The sequence below is a fragment of the Propithecus coquereli genome, unplaced genomic scaffold (genome assembly GCF_000956105.1).
Source record: "Propithecus coquereli isolate 6110/MARCELLA unplaced genomic scaffold, Pcoq_1.0 Scaffold23, whole genome shotgun sequence".
NCBI classification, from domain to species: Eukaryota; Metazoa; Chordata; class Mammalia; order Primates; family Indriidae; genus Propithecus; species Propithecus coquereli.
In genome coordinates this window covers 8,412,632-8,419,018 of record NW_012147841.1, presented here as the reverse complement: position 1 = coordinate 8,419,018, position 6,387 = coordinate 8,412,632, and the positions used below count along the sequence as shown (strand labels likewise).

General features: G+C 37.4%; 1 protein-coding gene across 2 annotated transcripts in view; it reads right to left on the bottom strand.

The window, feature by feature from the left end:
* The window catches only part of LRP12 (low density lipoprotein receptor-related protein 12), a 112,155-nt gene that overhangs the window by 71,329 nt on the left and 34,439 nt on the right, over positions 1 to 6,387 (bottom strand). The window lies entirely within an intron of this gene.

The following is a 6,387-nucleotide window of genomic DNA, read 5'->3' as shown; positions in this document are numbered from 1 at the left end:
TGTGTCAAGTAAGTCTAGTGGCGCCATTTTTCCAACACCGTGTGCTCACTTCATGTCTCTGTGTCACATTTTGGTAATTCTTGCAATATTTAAAACGTTTTCATTATATTAAATCAGAAATGGCGATCCGTGATCAGTGATCTTTGATGTTACTATCGTAACTGCTTTGTGGGGCCAGGAACCATGCCCATATAAGACTGTGAACAATTGATAAATATCGTGTGTGTTCTGACTGCTACATTGACCAACTGTTCCTCCATCTCTCCCTCTCTCTTCAGGCCTCCCTATTCCCTGAAACACAACAATATTGAAATTAGGCCAATTAATTACCCTACAGTGGTCTCTAAGCATTCATGTGAAAGGAAGAGTCGCACATCTCTCACTGTGAATCAAAAGCTAGAAATGATTAAGGTTAGCAGAGGAAGGCATGTTGAAAGCTGAGGCAGGCTGAAAGCTAGACTCTCTTGTGCCAAACAGTTAGACAAGCTGTGAATCCAAAGGAGAATTCTTGAAAGAAACCAAAAGTGCTACTCCCATGAACACACAAGTGATAGGAAATTTCACAAAGCAGCCTAATTGCTGATACGGAGAAAGTTTTGGTGATCTGGATAGAAGCTCAAACCAGCCACAATATTCCCTTAAACCAAAGCCTAATCCAGAGCAGGGCCCTACTTCTCTTCAATTCTATGAAGGCTAAGAGAGGTAAGGAAGTTGCAAAAGAAAAGTTTGAGGCTGGTTCATGAAATTTAAGGAAAGAAGCCCTCTCCATAACATAAAAGTGCAAAGTGAAGCAGCAAGTGCTGATGGAGAAACTGCAGCAAGTTATCCAGAAGATCTAGCTAAGATCACTGATGAAGGTGGCTACACTAAACAACAGATTTTCAAAATAGACAAAACAGCCTTGTACTGGAAGAAGATGCCATCTAGGACTTTCATAGTGAGAAAGGAAAAGTAAACGCCCAGCTTCAAAGCTTCAAAAGACAGGCGGACTCTCTTGTTAGAGGTTAACGCAGCTGGTGACTTTAAGTTGAATGAAATGTTCATTTACCTTTCCAAAAATCCTAGGGCCCTTAAGAATTAAGCTAAAGCTACTTTACCTGTGCTCTATAAGTGGAAAAAACAAAGCCTGGGTGACAGCACATCTGTTTACAGCATAGTTTACTGAGCATTTTAAGCTCACTGTTGAGACTTACTGCCCAGAAAAAGATTGCTTTTAAAAATGAGCTTTGCTGAGGTATAATTTAATGCAAAACAATCCATCAAGTCAAGGGTAAAGTTTGATGACATCTAACAAACATATACAGTCCTGCAACCACTACTACAAACAAGACACAGAGCATTTCCATCACCCAAAAAAGCTCTCTGCAACCCCTTTCCCATACCTTTAAAAACAGACAATCACTGATCACAGAAAATCAACATTTAATAAGCATTATGCACTGTACTGAACTCATGATGGATTATTAAATCTTCCTCCTAATGTTGTAAGAACAGATACCATCACCCCCATGTTATGGATTAGGAAACTGACTCAGGTTACATAACTCACCCAAGATTCTTTAGCCAGTAAGTGGTAGGGACGACTCAAATCCAGATTTACCTAATTCCAACATTAAAAACTGAAAAGCATTTACCTAAAAATACTGGATTTCTTGGCTTCTTTTGAAAAAGATTTACTGTCTACATATATCTCTGCATGCACACCTACTAAGCTGGATCTGTGGCTGACCTCTTTTAGAAGAAGCATGCAATTTTTTAGGTGCCCAAAGCCCATTACTGTCTATTATAATTCTGAGACTTACACCAGGCCCTCTTCATTCACTGGTGTTACCTTCCCAGTCTTTGTCAGTATTTGAAGTTGTGAACCCTGGTGTTATGTTGCGAGACCAATTTTTTTTAATTAAAAAACATACAAAACAGCCAAGTTACACATTTACAAAAATATGTGGACTTATATAAATCTTAAACTGCTAACACTATTTACCCACCTCCTCATTTCCACCCCCAAGAGAGGGAGAAACAGAAATGATTTGCTTTTGTTCTTGATACATTTCTATAATGTTCAACTTGTTAAAGTATATATTACTTTTGTAATTAATGTGGATTGAATATGCGTGCTAGAACGCTACCTTCTGAAAAAAATACAACACAAAATTCTCTAACTATACAGTTTCAAGTTTCTGTTTATAACACTATGAAGCAATCCTCCCACCTCAGCATCTTGAGTAGCTGGGATCACAGGCATGTGCCACTATGTCTGGCTAATTTTTTAAATTTTTTGTCGAGACAAAGTCTCCCTAAGTCGCCCAGGCTGGTATAGAACTCCTAGCCTTAAAGGATCCTCTTGCCTCAGCCTGCCAAAGTGCTGAAATTACAGGTGTGAGCCACCACACCAGCCATCATTTAATATACATATTAAAACACATTGGTTACCCTCTTCTATAGCAACAGGTCACTTTAAAAAATGTTCTTATACATGTGATTCAATGATGAGAAGACAAATATGTGGCTATAACTTTTCTACTCTTCCTGACATCACTAAACACTGTGTCATCTATGCAGACTAGTGAAAACACATAGAAACAGTGATTTTTGTAATAACAAGGATAAATAATTTTAATATACTAGGCTACAGAAAAATAGTCTTTTAAAGGTAGAATTAGAAAGCAAAACTTAAAAATCAATCTAAGTTTTTAAAGAATACTTTTAACAACATTTAAAAGAAATTACTAAATGGTTAAAATCACAGTCAATATTAGTAGATCTAAGTTTTTCTTGACCATAACTCTGCCTTTTTCCCTGTTGTCTTTTTCCTAGCCTTATTGTTTATAAAAGATGAGAGAGAACAAGTAGTTTGTTTCTACGTCTAGCAATATCTATGACCAGAGAATACGAAGTTAGGAATGGCAAGTATCTCACCGATAAGGCAGATGGTTCTCAACTTTATCAGAGGCTCTATGACGACAGCCAAGGACATACTATGTCTAAGATCACTCTGGATCCTGGAGTCATTCATCGGCCCTTCTCTGTGCTTCACCTTCACACTTTTCCTCTCTTCTGGTTCTTTTGCTTCCTCTTAAATATGTATTCAGGTATTTCTTGTTCATAAAAAAAACAAAAACAAAACACTACTTTCTTGCCAGTGCACCTCCCTTTTTCTATTTTCCTATCTTGGTCTTTCACTTCTCAGCCAAAGTTTCTGAAAAAAAGAATCTACATTCACGAATGGAGCTTCCTTCCCTATCATTTGCTTCTGAACCTCCTCAGTCTAGCTTATATCCCCAGCACATTTCCAAAACTCGTGGCAAAAGTTACCAACGATCTACGTATAAAACACTTTATCCTCAAAAACATCAACTCTGAATCCAGTTTTCTGATAGTTGGAGAAAACTATATAACTACGAGGCACATTCATCTGGATACTCAATATTGTTGTATAACCATTTAATAAAGCCTTATTCAGTTCTATCACCAATTCCCTTGAAAACTGTATCAGCCTTTCATTATTCTCTTCAAGCCTCCAACTACCTACCTCAACCATTATTCTTAGTAAACTACCTCCCTTGACAACTATTTGGGGATCTTTTGGCACATTACCCTCTCCCTTTGTAGAAATTCTTTTTTCAGCATACATGTTTGGTTTTGAGACAGGGTCTCGCTCTGCTGTCCAGGCTGGAGTATAGTGGTATGACCACAGCTGATTGCAGCCTCGAACTCCTGGCCTCAAGAGATTCTCCCACCTCCGCCTCCCAAAGTGCTGGGATTATAGGTGTCAGCCACCGCACTCAGTCCTCAGCATATATGTTTAATGGCTCAAGTACTCCATGTAGATAGCTTTCAAATTTCTACCCCAAATCCGAACCTTGCGCCTGAAGTGCAAATTTTTACTTGACACCCAGGAGTCACTGAGCATTTATCTTATGTCAGTCACTGTGGTTGGTACTTTTCATACACTATTACTAATCTTTACCCCTATAAAATAGATATTATTCCAATTTTATATGCAGAGAAACTGAGACTTGCTTAGGGCTGCACAATTGTAAGTGGCACTGCCAGGATTCAGGCAGATTTATCTAGCTCAAAGTCCATAATCTTGAAAAATAACAGAAGTTAACATGAATATGTACTTTGTCCAGATGATAGTCTAAAGAATTTCCATACTTCAGTACATTTAATCTTCACAATCACCTTATGAAGCAGCTATTATTGTTTCTACCCTAAAGACTGTCTTGTAACTTCCTACTGTACAGTTTTGCCTTAAAATTACCTAATTATCTCAAACTCATTATGTGCAAGACTGAAATCCTTTCATCTACCCTCAGCCTGCTCCTCCTCTTAGATTCCTTACCTTGGTGAATGACACCAATGTCTCCCAGTTTTCCAAGCAGAAACCTGGACGTCATTCCAGATTCTTCCTTACCATCTCTTCCTTCCCTTCACACACTATATGTTCTCTCAATTCTTTCCAACCCTCTTGCTATTTCTTTATCTCATGTTCTTGATATTTTTTTTACTGTCTGACTGCATTAAGATCCACTAGGACAGAAGCACAGAATAGTGCCTGGTGCATATTAGACAGTTGATGAATATTTGCTGAACGTATGAATAAATAAATTAGTTTGCCAGCTGGTTTTCCTGCTTTTGGTCTTGCAGCTCTTTGATCCTTTGCCTTGCTCTCTCATGAACCCATTCTCATTCTGCACATTACTACTAGAGATCTTTATTAAGGGCACATCTGATATTAATCTTCAGCTTATAAAAATATAACTGGTTCAACTTCTTTGCATAGGAGTCTCTAAGGCCAGCATATTCTGGCTCTTCCCTATCTCATCATCCTTAACTTTTGCTACTCCTTTCTGCTTTTACCATAAACATACATACTCTGGTTTCAGCACTGCTGAAGCACATGTAGTTTCCAAAATTCTGATGTTTTTGAACATGATGTTCTCTGTACTTGGACAAGTCTAGTTCATTGCCACTTGTTAACCCCCTAATTCATTCAACCCAGCTCAGGAAATACATTTCTATCCATCCCAGGATGAGTTAGGGGTCCTCCTTGATGTTCCCATAGTATGTCGTATTAGTAAGTATTGAGTCATGAGTGTATTACAACCACATTTTCATCATCTTTTGGGGTTATTAACTGCCAGTCTCCCACACCAAATTTTGAGTGCCTTAAGAGCAAATAAAGTCCTCCCCACTTTTTTTCTCTTCTTCCTTTTCTTTTTTTCATTCTCTTTCTCCTTGCCTTACTATTCCCCAGCAATGATCTCCCAGACTCTGACACAGAGTGAGATCTCAGTAAATGCTGATTTAATGAATCGAAAGTATCAGATTTTGAAATTCGGTAAGAAACCACCTCTGCATGATTAACAATTTGGTTTCATATGTTATAGTTTGTTAGGAGGGTAAGAGGTGAGAAGGAAAAGGATAAAGTAGCAAGAGGAAGACAGGCATTCTTTTATTAGTGAATGAAGTTAGAAAGTCACAAGGGAAGAGATTTCAGATCCAACTGTTCACTTGGATTAGAGGCTTATCACTACTCTTCTAAATGTAAAATACTTGGTAAATGACTGTTCAAAGCTCTCAAGCAGCTTCAATCTTTAGAATGCAAGGGCCTCCGCTCTGTATTACCTTTGAACTTGCTAGGGAGGAGAGGCAGAGGAGGAGAGGACACCAAGAAAAAGGCATGATGTTTTTACCATTTTTGGTCTTCAGTGACTCCTGGGTTCTTAAAAAGCTTACAGTTCATCAACCTAATAAATGTTCAAATAATTATTTTTTTCCCTCAGCAAATAGCTAGCTTTTCAGTTACCTCTACTGAAGCTCATCTCATAACTTACCTACTCTTTCATGGAACCTTAAAATAGTATTATACAGTTTATCCTGTCAACCTGGCATTTTCCTACAGAAGTATCATACATGACTTGAGAATTATTCTTCTTCCCAAACTGTTAAAAATCATCCAATGTAAATATATTTACCTATGCTATATAGTTATGTTTCCTCAAGTGAAAGAAGAGAAAAAATAGTTTAACTAACTAGTAGGTATCTGTTGCTACAGTATGTACTTTCACAGATTTTAAATTTACTTAGTCATTAGAACAAATATTTAAAATAGATATTGTCTCCAGTTTACAAATGAAGAAACTAAACTTCAGAAATAGTAAATAACCTGCTCGAAGACATGGCTAAGAAACACAACTAATATCCAAACTTAGGTCTGTCTTACTAAATAAAGACCATGCATTTAATTCACTCACTGTACCTTCCTAAATATAAATGGATCTTATTTGGCTAATAATTTCATCATTTGTAAAACACTTTCCTAATATATATCCTTTAATTTTAAAACAATCCCAGGAGTAGCTGATATTCCCCTTTTGA